General features: G+C 61.9%; 1 protein-coding gene across 1 annotated transcript in view; it reads right to left on the minus strand.

Moving 5' to 3' along the window:
* Positions 1 to 11,752, minus strand: part of TAFA5 (TAFA chemokine like family member 5) — a 169,651-nt gene that overhangs the window by 98,124 nt on the left and 59,775 nt on the right. The gene's annotated exons all lie outside the window — the stretch shown is intronic.

Genomic DNA, 11,752 nt, shown 5'->3' on the forward strand with positions numbered 1-11,752 from the left:
GGGGCGGCCGCCGCGGCCCCATGAATCAGCCCCGCCGCCGCCCCCGGAGCCGCGCCGCCCGCAGGGCCCGGACGGCGGGCCGCGGATTGCGCAACGGCCGGCGGCGCGGGGGGGTCCTGCGCGCCCCGGGCCCTCCGCCGCCGCTCGCCGCCTCCTGCCTCCCCTCCTCCTCCTCTTCCTCCTCCTCCGCCTTCGCCTCCGCCTCCGCCGCCGCGCTCGCTCCGGCCGGGGCTCAGGGGGCCGCGCCGCCGCCGCGGAGAGCCGGACTCGGGGCCGGGGCTGCGCGCAGGGCGCGGGGCTGCCGCACCATCGCCGCCGCCGGGGCCCGGCCGAGCTCGCCGAGATCCAACTTGCGCGGCCCGGGGCTGGCGGGCCGGGCGCCCCCGGGCGGGGCCGGCCTCCGCGCTCCCCGGAGCCCGCGCCTCCGCCGCTGCGGTCGGACGAGGCCCGGGCCGGCGCTTCCGCGGGCCGCCCGCGCTGGTCGGCGCTGCCGGGGCCGGGGCCGGGGCCGGGCCCGGGGCCGGGAGCAGGGCCGGTGGTGGGGCCGGCGCTGGTGCCGGTGGCGGCGGCGGCCGCGCCGACAGGTGGGGCCCGCGACGCTGCGCGCCTCGCCGCCCGCGGGAAGCCGCTGCTCCGGCCCGGCGGCGCGCGCCCGCTCGCTCGCTCGCTCGCTCGGCCCCTTTTGGGGAGGCGGCCCGCGCGGCGCTCGGACTCCGGCCCGCGCCGCCGCCGTCTGCGCTCCGCCGGGTCCGCGGAGCCGCCGATGCGCACTGGGCCGCGCAGGGGACCCGGGGGACCCCCCGCCGCCCTGCAGCGCCCCCGCCTGGCGCGCCGGCGGGTCAGGCGGGGCCTGTCCAGCCGAAAACCGCGGGTCGGGCTCCACCTAGGTGCGCAGGGGCCTCACTGCAGAGCCTCCGCGGCGGGCGCCGGAGCGGGGCGGGCGGCCTCCAGCGCGCCCAGCCCCCTCGCACCCCGCGGCCCGCGGCGGCGCGGGGAGGACCCGGACCGAGGCCTCAGGGCGGCCCAGGGATGACCCACGCGGCTTCAGAAAAAACGGCACCTCTGCCCGGAGACACACATACGCGCACAAACACACCACGGTCGGGGCCTGGTACGGGAGAGCCTCCAGGCCAGCCGCGAGGCGCTGGAGCGCGTGGGCGCAGTGGATGCCCGAGACCGCTCTGGATGGAACAGCGGGCACTGTCCTCCCGCCTCTAGGCAGGGCCAGTATTTCTCTCTGGCCGGTTTTCCTCACATCCCCGTGCCCTGGGCCAGGAGCATCCATGTCCCATTCAGAGTGGCGCTAGGAGGCCGGTGGGGTGGGCCTCCAGGCAGTTTTGCCTGAACAGAATTGAAGTGCCCATCAAAGAGCTTTGGATGTGGATCCAGTGCCCTGTTCAAGGTGGGTGGGGGGCAAGGACCTCCCCAGGGCAGAGGGTCCTTTTGAGTATGAGGTAGGCCCGGAGACAGTGCAGAGCTCACATGAAGGCTGTTTTCTTCCTGCCCAGACAACTGTGTACCGGGTAGGGAAAGACCGGACCTGGAAGCGGCTCCTAGAGGTCAGCTAGGTCTAGCCCCTGAGTGTCCACGTGGGGAACCTGGGGAACCTGGAGTCCAAGGAGGCAGGCGGGGACGCTGACGGCAGGTCCGCCGCTCCGATATAGAGCAGGCCAGGACGAGAGCCTGACTTGCTCCTGCCTGCCTCCCTCCAGGCCACTGGGCTGGCCTGGTCAGAGAAGCCGCCTGACAGTCAATCATGCACCTGCGGGGGTGTCATTCCTCAAGCCTCCCACCCTTCCCCGAAGCCACTGGAGAAAGAACGCCAGTCCGACCCTCCCCTGGAGAAGTGGCTCTGTCTCACCCCAGCCAGGGACTCGGGACCTCAGACAGGGCTGGTGTTCGCCAGCCCCGTCTCAGAGCCCTGTCTCCTGTCCAGCACCTCTGCCTTCACCCCTGAGACACTGTCCTATGATGCCCTCCCTGTAGCAATCACGTGGGGAACCGCCCTCCCTACTGTGCACAGCCTGACCTCCACCAAGGTCATAGCCTTCATCCCTCACACGGAGCAGGGCAGTCCACTCCAGAAAGGCGTGAGGGTCACCGGGGTGCTTATTTAACACGCACACCTGGGACCCCAAAGGCACCTCCATTGGGAAGCAGAGCCCACCTCTCACATCCTCTGTGTTCCCGACCAGGTGTGTATTATTTGAAATTTTGGAAATTGAGAAATATTTTAAATTCGCCAGGGGAACTTTAGAAACCTAACCATTGGGAGGCTCCTTCTGTAAAGGGAATTGAAGAAAAGAAAGTTCATAAAGAGAATCACGCAGGCATTTACGTCCAATGGGTAGAACAGGAAGGCCTGTGTGTCCAGCTGTGGGGACCCTCAGCGCACCGTCCTCCTCTGGATACTGACTTCCACCAGTGAATGGACGTGGCATTGCTTGTACCCGTAGAGGAGGCAAGGGGATCCTGTGGCCGGCGCCCATCAGGGCCGGTTAACAGTGCATGTCATGGAGGCCCGTGGTGCCCCAGGAAAGTCTGTTCAGAAGAGCAGCGCGAGCCCCCATGCAGACCTAGGAAGGAGATGTCCAGTTCTGACCACAAAGACATTTTCAGAAACAATAAAACCATAATGCTGTTGGAATCAAGAACAAGAACCATCTGTAGTCCAGAAAGCTGAGAAATTCTGGAACCAGTGGCTGCAGGAAAGGGGCTGCAGTTGGAGCTGCCGGAAGGGTGCCCAGGGCCTCCCCCACCAGCCCCCGTGTTGACAAAGAAGGAAGTAGTGCATCCAAGGGACAGGGCATGTGCTCACCAAGCGGACACTCGCCGGGAAGGGCTGCATTTCCAAAGCATGGGGTTGGTTCATCGCCTGCTCCCCCATCACACACAGCTGGTGTCAGACAAATTTAGTTCAGGCCTGTGAGAAGGGAGTGCTGTCCAAACAGAGAGCTGGCCTCCACCTGGGGAGGGTCTCCCGGAGTGCCAAAGGCATAAGACCCTGGATGGATAAAGTGTGCATTTTGTTGAATGTGTCTCTCTAACAACTGGCATTACCATCCATTGGGCACGTAGGCAGGAAACACAATAGTTTAGGTAAAACTGTCATTCTGCCACTAACAGAAATCATAGTGATCCTCGTATCGCATTACAGCTCTCGAAATATTGCAAAATAGCGTTTATGTTCACCCTGACTTCCAATTACAGTTGTCCCACTGCCAGACATTTGTACGTAAAGTTTTAATAAAGCAAACGTACGACTATATCAAAATCCACTTTCCTACATTTGGTAAAACTTGTGTTGATATAATTGGTTTTCTAGGTATTCTTACATATTTCCATGTTATTCTGAGAGGAGTCCCGGTGACTTCCCCAGATTACACAAACAGGACTGGGAAACACCCTCCACCCCAGAACCTCCCAGTCAAGCAAGAAGCCTGCTGGGCTCCACCAGGGAGAGGTGGCCAGTCACTGCACACACCTCAGACTTTATTTCTAGACAGAGGGGACCTGGTGGGCAGGCAGGACCAAGACCGTAGCTGCTGAAAGGCAGTGGCATGAAGAGAAAGGGCGGCTGAGGATGCGGACACTCCATCAGATGATGAAGGGCAGAGATCAGAAGTGATTCAGGAAAAAGTGAAAGTGTAATGGTCATTCTAAGTAGCGTCATTCAAGCTACTGTGCAGAAAAGGAAACAGAGAGCAGGAGGGACGTCTGGAAGTGCATGTGCTAAACAACCTTATGCTATGGGGCATTGCCGAAGACCAGGGTGCGGAAAACATGGCAAAGCTGTGTACCAGAACAACGCGCAAGGGGAAAGAGCCATGAGAAGGTAGGTGAATGCCGACGCACGCGGGGTCTATTCTGGGTGCCAACCTTCCCTTCACTAGAAATTCTACAGGAGCAAAATAAAGGCAACAGAGAGGAGAAACAGTCAAAAAATGAACACGTATCTCACATAGCAGGGGCCCCCAAAATCTGAACAGATCCAAATGGGGGGGCAGACCCAAGAAATGCAAGAAACCCTCAAAACTGGGCAGAATGAAAAGAACACCGACAGCAGTCAATGACTTCTCATTAGCAGCCCCGGCTTCTGGGCGCTATGGGAGCAGGCTCTTTAAGTTCAGGCGGGAAAAGAGAACCTCGGCTGGAATTTTTATACCCAGCTGAACTGTCCACACAGCGAACCACTGATGAGCACTTAGAAGTTCAGCTTCTCAGTGTTGGACCTCAAACAAAAAGCTGGCCCAGGATGACACTCCAGCAGTCAAGGGAATCCAGAAGCGGGATGTGGGAATACAGGATCAAGGAGAAGGCAGCCTCTGGGACTCTTCAGAAGTACAGTAAACTGTAAAGAATATGCGTACAGACACACTCTGCCCTCGCACGGGGAAGAACCTCCTTCTGCTGGTAAAAACCTTCACAGTAAACCCTTTCTCCAAGAGTGAGCCACAAGTCTGGGCTCTGCATAAAATGTGGGGAGCAGTGCTGTAACTGCCATGTTTTCCTTTCCAAGGTTTAACATCAAGGTGCTGATAAAGCTCAGGAAATTACGTAGAGTAGAAACATAAGTAGAAATTCTTACGTCTTCGTTCTTTACAATTATGTGGAGAAGTTAGGTGGAAAGTTAAAATGGAGAGTGGGCTTTGCGCCTTCTTCCCTGCTCAGAATGCAGAAGGCAAGTGCCGGTCAGTGGTGATGAGTCACCAGGTGTCAGTATGGACCTAACGTCAGAAGGTCAGGTAAAAAGAAGTAAGTAGGGGTGCCTGGGTGGCTCAGTGTTTTGGGCTGCTGCCTTCAGCTCAGGTCATGATCTCAGGGTCCTGGGATCGAGCCCCGCATCGGGCTCTCTGCTCCGCAGGAAGCCTGCTTCTCTCTCTCTCTGCCTGCCTCTCTGCCTACTTGGGATCTCTATCTGTCAAATAAATAAATAAAATCTTAAAAAAAAAAAAAGATGTAAGTAAAACTTAGAGTGGAAAGACAAGAATGGAGAAAGAGTACACTACGAGCAGTTTTATTCCTGGGGAAAGGGTCAGGGAGGTAGAATCTTGTTTTTCATTTTGAACCTTCATCTGTGAACTTGAATATTTTTTTAAACTTGCAGATCATGTGATGTTCTGTGATTTGAGCAAACCTAGTGTCCCAAAGATAACACAGAGTGTGTTCTGTCCACATAATGTAGCTGCTGGCATGTGTCAAAGAGAGTCAGGTAATGGTACCCACATCCCTCGGTAGGTGTGGGCCCATATCCATCTGCGGCCCGGTCCTATGATGCAAATGCACACACTTTCTAGTAGCAAAGGCATGAGAGCAGACGGGGTGGGACCTTGGCCTTGGTTAATGGGGAAAAGTCATCTCAGTGGAGAGGAGTCAAGGTGGCATCATCAGAGAGAGGAAGACGGCAGAAGCAGGAGGTAGAGAGATACCTGGTAGACGCAGGGGGCAGACAGCTCGAGTCCGGGGTTTGGGGACAGGATCAGTGGTCAGGCCAACATGCTGACCCAGAAGACCACAGCGTCGCAAGGCTCTGGGCACAAGAAGCCATGTGGGGGGGGGGGGCGTGGCTGGGGATCAGGGCGTTGGGGCAAACCCAGCATAGCCTCCAGGGCCTCCAGATGTCCCTGGAAGGCCCAGAACAAGGTAGAGAGTAGAATCAGTGCAGGATGGGGACAGAAGGACAGTGTCCTTGGGAACACCGGGAGGGGAACCTCAAGGCCCTGGTGCTGTGTGCTCCTCATCCCCGGGTCAGAGCAAGGGCTTGTGGACACGGCTGGAAGCCACCACCGTGGCTCCTGTGTGGGTGGGTGTGCATCTGCGTGTCCCTCTGTGAGACCCAGCCCCGTCAACAAGAAGAGTGAAGACAACAAACAGGCAGGACCTGACCCTGGGAAGCCCAGAGCAGAGTTTCCATGGAAGCCTCAGGCACATCAGCCAGAAGAACAGGGCTTGTCTGCTGAGGCAGGGCCGTCCTGCCCTCCAAGGACACCTTGATACCTTGATTCCAACCACACTCCCAGTGTCCTTGGGAGGCCCCATCCAAGGACACAGAGACCGCAAAAAAGAAAGCCTCCCAGACCACACGGCCACATCCAAACCCTATGGCTACACGTGTTTGTGCAGAGCGTGCTCGAGAGAGGAGGGGAGTCAGAAGGGTTAGCCAGGACAGGACAGGCCGGGAGGACAGGCCGCCATCCAGGAATGCCGGGCTCCACCGCGTCACCTGGGCCGCAACCAGGCTCACCACCACGAGACACTTGGGAAAGCCGCCTCTGCCTGTGGGCAACACGGGCGACACCTGCAGCTCTGGCCATGCGTGGGGCCATAGCGGGTGTTCCTGAGAGAACAGGGCACTGCCTGGGGCACTGCTGAAGGAGCAGTGAGGCCTGTGTACTGCGGGCTGCGCGTAACCCAGAGCAGCGGGAAGCAGCAGGACAGGAGACCTGGGCCCTGACTTAGGGCCGGTCAGCAAGATCTGTGGGTGGCCTGGCTGCGGGAGGGGGGGTGGAGGCGCCCGAAGCCTGCTGTGAAGCCAGGAGTGCCGACGGGTGTTGGGTTTCCAACAAGCCAAGTGTGTGCCAGCTAGAAGGCACAGAAGGTGGGAGTGGACAGCTCAGGCCAAGAGTCTGGGGCTGAGGGTAAGGTCTGGGTGCACGGAAAGGAAACACAGGCCCGGAGAGGCTGTGAGCACCTGGAAGGAGCCCCGCTGCCAGCACCCCACGCCAGGAATCCCGCGGCAGGGCCCGTGGCCAGCTCCCGCACACCCAGCAGACCCAGCGAGAGGCACCCGGCAGGGACCGCGTGAGCCCATGGGTCACCGTTGCTAGGCATGGGCAAACCGCGCGCTTGTCCAGCTTGCAGGTGCAGGGAGCACGTGCGGAGCTACACCGGGGACACGTGGGCCCTGCACGGCTGTCCACACAGAGGACGGGCGCAGAGCTATGGGAGGGCGTGTGACGCGCACAGCAGGGGCGCATGTGACTCACGCAGCGTGTGTGACAGGTGCGGGCACCACACGCGGGGGACGGACACAAAGTGCATGTGTGAGACACGTGTGACGCATGTACGGGGCCCCTGTAGCTCCGATGCCATTGACACAAACACGCGCCGGTGCGTTCGAGGACATGCTCTGGTGCCACATTGAACCCATGCAGCAGGTGCATGTGACCCACTCGGCAGAAGCACACACGTCATTGGGGACAGAGGGGGACGTGTACACGTGTGACCCCACCCTCGGGAAAAAGTGAGAACAGGTGCACAGGAACGACCATATAACCACAGACAGAATGGACACTGTTGGTTCTGTGTGCCAGTGTGTGTGTGCGTGCTTAAATGTGTGTGCCCGTGTTTGTATCACGCTTGTGGTCGTGTGCTGCGTGAGCACGTGGGGGTATGTGTGCATGTGGGTGTGTCCGTGTGCACACTGTTTGCACCTGTGCCCGTGTGCGTGCACGTGTGTGGGTTGGTGTGTGTACACATGCGTGCGTGTGTGGATATGTGTGCGCACACACCTGTGTGGATGTGCACGCACGCATGTGCAGTCTGTGGACATGTGTGTGTGTCCACATGTGTGTGCATGGGTGTGCGTGTGTCCAAATGTGTGTGCATGTGTCCACACGTGTGTGCAGGCGCACACACTACCCCTGGAGATCCACACTGCAGTGGGTTCCAAAGGAAGGACACATGTTCTTGGGGACCGAGCTCTTCCTTAAAGCCTCCAGTGTCCCAGGCAGGCTTGTCCCCATCCGTGACACACACCCTCGCGCAGACCCCTGCTTCCTCTGCACACACCCCGGATGTGTGCACCGAGCCCTGCACCCTCAGGCTGGCGGCACAATGTGGGCTTCGTGGGGAAGGGCAGGGGAGGGGCCCCAGCTTTTTTATTTTAAATTCTGTTTCACCATCTGGAAAGTCTTCCCGGCTGGGCTGGACTTCAGGAAGCCAGTAGTTGTTATTCTTTCCGTGTTGAAAGGACAAGAAACTCCCTCTAAAGCCGCTGTTTCTGAGGAACCGGGCTGGAATCTTGCACTGGATCCCAGCCGGAGGGCTGCCTCCCGGGCCCGTGGTCAGGGTGGGGTCGCTGACCGGGAGGCCAAGGGATTCTTCAGACCCAGAATCGTGCTGGTGGCCCTGCCCCGGCTGGACGGGAGTGGACCCTGGCCTCACGCCCCTCCTGCCTGCAGGAGTGGGGGTTGGGCCAGCCCCGCAGGTACCACGAACTCGGCGGCTGCAGCCCCCACGCTCCTCTGAAGCAGGGGTCGGTGCCCCCACCGAGCACAGCCATAGGCCCACCGGTCCCTCCAGACCACGGCTCCTCTGGTGGCTATGACCTCATCCCAGAGCCGAGCACACTGGGTCCTTCCCATACTGGCCCGTCCCATGGAGACACTGAGCCGTGGAGGGCGCAGCTGCCTGTGTGAGTGCTCACATGCCCTGGGGGGCAGGCGGGAGGGACCCCCACCCCGGGCAGGAGGGGAGCACTCGCTGCGGCACAGTGAAGACAGAAGAGGGTCATGGGGACGGGAGGAGTCGGTGAGCAGCCAGGGCAGCGAGGGCTAGAGAGGAGGGGGAGGACTCCCGGTGGCAGGACCCCGCGCCAGGGCCGACCCCGCGCCAGGGCCCACGCCGTGCCGCCGACTCTGGAACCTCGGCCTGTTCTCGCGCTCTCAGCAGCCCCCAGTCCCTCACTTGTGGTCGGGGTTAGAGGGTTAGAGCGAATCGGGCAGAGCGCGTGGCTTCCACTGCCCCCCAGCCAGCACGATTTTCGTGCCTCTCCCCGGTGTGCGCAGAAGACACCGCGTCTCCCTCCAGGGCGATCTCTGGGGCACAGTTTCGGGGATACCCCCCCAGCCTTCATCTGGAATCACCCCGAAATGGCATCTCTGTCTGGGCTCCAGGCTTGGATCTTCCCAAACGGCAAATTCCCAGGCAGGCCTCGCTCTGAGTGGTCGTCAGACCTTTATCCCCAGGGTGAACGCGTTCAGGTCCTTCGTCCGGAACGGAGGGAGGAGGGAAGGAAGGGGCGGGGAGACCAAGAGCGTGTGGGAGGGAAAGGCCACGGGCTGAGGGCGGGCGGAGGACACGGAGGCTTTGGGCCGGGGGTGCCAGGCGGGCGAGCCCAGACCTCCTACAGGATAGCAGGATAGCCGGGTCCCGAGGGCTCGGCCACAACTCGGGCACACACCGGCCGGCCTAGGGTTTTTTCCCTTTTACTGTCACTCCTCTGTGCCCCTCCCGCACCCACAGAACGTCCAGGCCAGACTTCTGGTTGGCCACCAGCTCAGGCTGAATCTCCTCCCTCTGGCACTCACGGCCGCCCTCACGGGCCCTCGGCCCTCACCAGCCTCGTCTCCCTGCCCTGCGGCACCCGGATCTCTCAACTCACACCCACGTCGGCCGGTTCCCGCTGGGCTCAGCCAGGAATCCCCGGCTAAACCCTCATCCGGCTGGGCCACACCATCCACGGCAGCGTCCCCTCCTGTGTCCTCACGGCTGCCCTGGCCTGGGGCTCTGCACCCCCCCCACCCCCCCATCTAGGTCTCAGTGCTGCCAGACCAAGAGATGAGGAGGAAGAGGAGGAAGAGGAGGGGGGTCGGAGGAGGGGCCTGCACACCTTGGGGAGGAGCAGCCACGCCCCCCAGGCCGACCTCCCGGGACCCCACCCAGGGGCCACCACCAGCCCCACCCACCAACACAGCGGCATCTGAGGCGTAGCTCCGGCCCTCCCCACGGTCACCGTGAGCCCCTTCTGCAAATTCTTATCCTGTCTCGGCGCCTCAGCTCCCACGGCCCTGGGCTCGACCGCGTGCGCTCAGAGTGGGCTGTCTTTGGAAAGTGCATCCTGGTGAGCCTAGGAGTGGCCCCCGGTTCTCTGAGACAGACGTGCACCTGCCGTGCCTCCTGTGGGCCTCAGGGGCCTGCGGAGCCCTCGGGTGGCAGGACGCAGCCCCACAGCCCCGAGCCCAAGTGGAGGAGAAGGACGCGGCTCCCGGCATCCCCTGCCCCACCGGGCCGGCCCAGCTGGGATCGGGCCAGCATGGGTTGCTGAGAGCGGAGCACGGGGTTGAGGATGGGCTGGGCAAGACAGGGGCCGAATGTGGCCGGGGGCCTCCAGAAGGGCAGGCCTGGAAATGACAAGGCACAGAAAGGCCTCCATCCGAGGGAGGAGATGCCAGCTTCTGCGGAAAGCGGGCACCGCCAGTCCGGTGGAGCCGGGAGGTCTGGACGTAGCGAAGGGTCGGGGGCTGCGGCTGCGGCTTCTGAACATTTCCTTAGTGTCGCTGGATGGACAGTCACGTGCCTTTGATGCAGGAATGGGGTGTCTGTACGCCCTGTGGGGACTGGAACATGCTCCGTCCAACCAGCCCCAGGTCTGGATCTGGGGACATCGGTGTCCCCGCTGCTCTATCCAGCACCCAAGGAGCGCCCCCCAGCTGTGCATTCCAGGGGCCCGCGATAGCAGGTGCCTGCATGTCCCCGGAGCCCACCCCATGCCTGAGCCTGGTGCCCGTGCGGGGGCTGGGGAGCGTCTCCCACCTGCCCCTGGCGGTGGCTGTGGCCTCCGGGGTAGCTCCAGCCGGCAGCATCTGGTTCCTGCTCTAAGCCCACCCCAAGGCCCCCCCGGCCGCCATCCATCCACCACAGCCACTGGGGAGGCAGCGTGGCAGGCAAAGAGAGGCTCCGGCTCCGAGGTTTCCGCTCTCTGCCCCTAACTCCCCTCATAGTTGCGGACACGAGCTCTAAGCTCTCTGAGACTCAGTTTCCCCTCTACAGAACAGCCGGAAAGGTTCACTGCAGCTGGGGGCTGTGGGCGGGGCGGGGACTGTGGGCGGGGCGGGGCTGTGGGCGGGGCGGGGGCGGGGCCCTGGTGCCGACACAGCGGCTGCTGCTGATGGCTCTCAGGGGCAGGAACCGGCCCCAGGACATTCCCCCCTGGACTGTTACCTTCCCTTCGGACAGGACTTCCGAGGCCCGGCCCCCACAGGGCTGGCCTGCTGGCTTTCTGCAGCCCCTGGACAGGGAGGGGGAAGCCTGGAGTGCCCACGCCCTGCATGGCCACAACCTGCTCCCAAAAAGCTCAGTGACACCTGCCCACAGCCTCACCGTGGCCCATGGCTGGGACCTCCCCGAGTCTGCATCAGGGAGGGTCTGACCACACAAACAGACAATGGACAGTGGTCAGGTTGCACATGGCCATGGCCATCGGACCTGGACCCTCAGCTCTGGGCCAGCCACCGGGAAGCCCAGTTGCCCCACCAGCAGCCCGACGGCTCCGGACTTGGTTGGAGGCCAGCAGTGTCCCCAGTGTGGCCCCAACTCCAGCTCGGGACCCACAAGAGAGTCAAACATGTGCCCGCCGGGGACGGGGATGCCCCTGCACAGCTCGGCTGCCCCGTCCTCCCCAGGTGGTCACACCCACCGGCAACCAAGTCTCTCTTCGTTCTCCTCCCCGTGACCTTCCTTTGTCCCTGGGTGGGGGAGGGCCGCTGCCCAGCTCCGAGACTTGGTGGCCACCACCCTCCCAGGAGCCTCATGTCCTCACAGCTGTCCCCTTGGGTCTCCTCGGGCCCCGTGTGCCCGCATGTCCTTGTCTCGGGTCCGCTATGGGGATGCCGGACTAAGCCACCTCCCTGGACGAGAGCAGCCTGCAGGTGCGTCCTGGGCTCCCCCAACAGCCCGGTCGAAGGCAGGAAACACAGAACACCTGAGAACGGGGTGGGATGTGGTCCCAGCAAGGACCAAGCCGGGACGA

Source organism: Mustela nigripes, chromosome 6 (genome assembly GCF_022355385.1).
Source record: "Mustela nigripes isolate SB6536 chromosome 6, MUSNIG.SB6536, whole genome shotgun sequence".
Classification (NCBI taxonomy): domain Eukaryota; kingdom Metazoa; phylum Chordata; class Mammalia; order Carnivora; family Mustelidae; genus Mustela; species Mustela nigripes.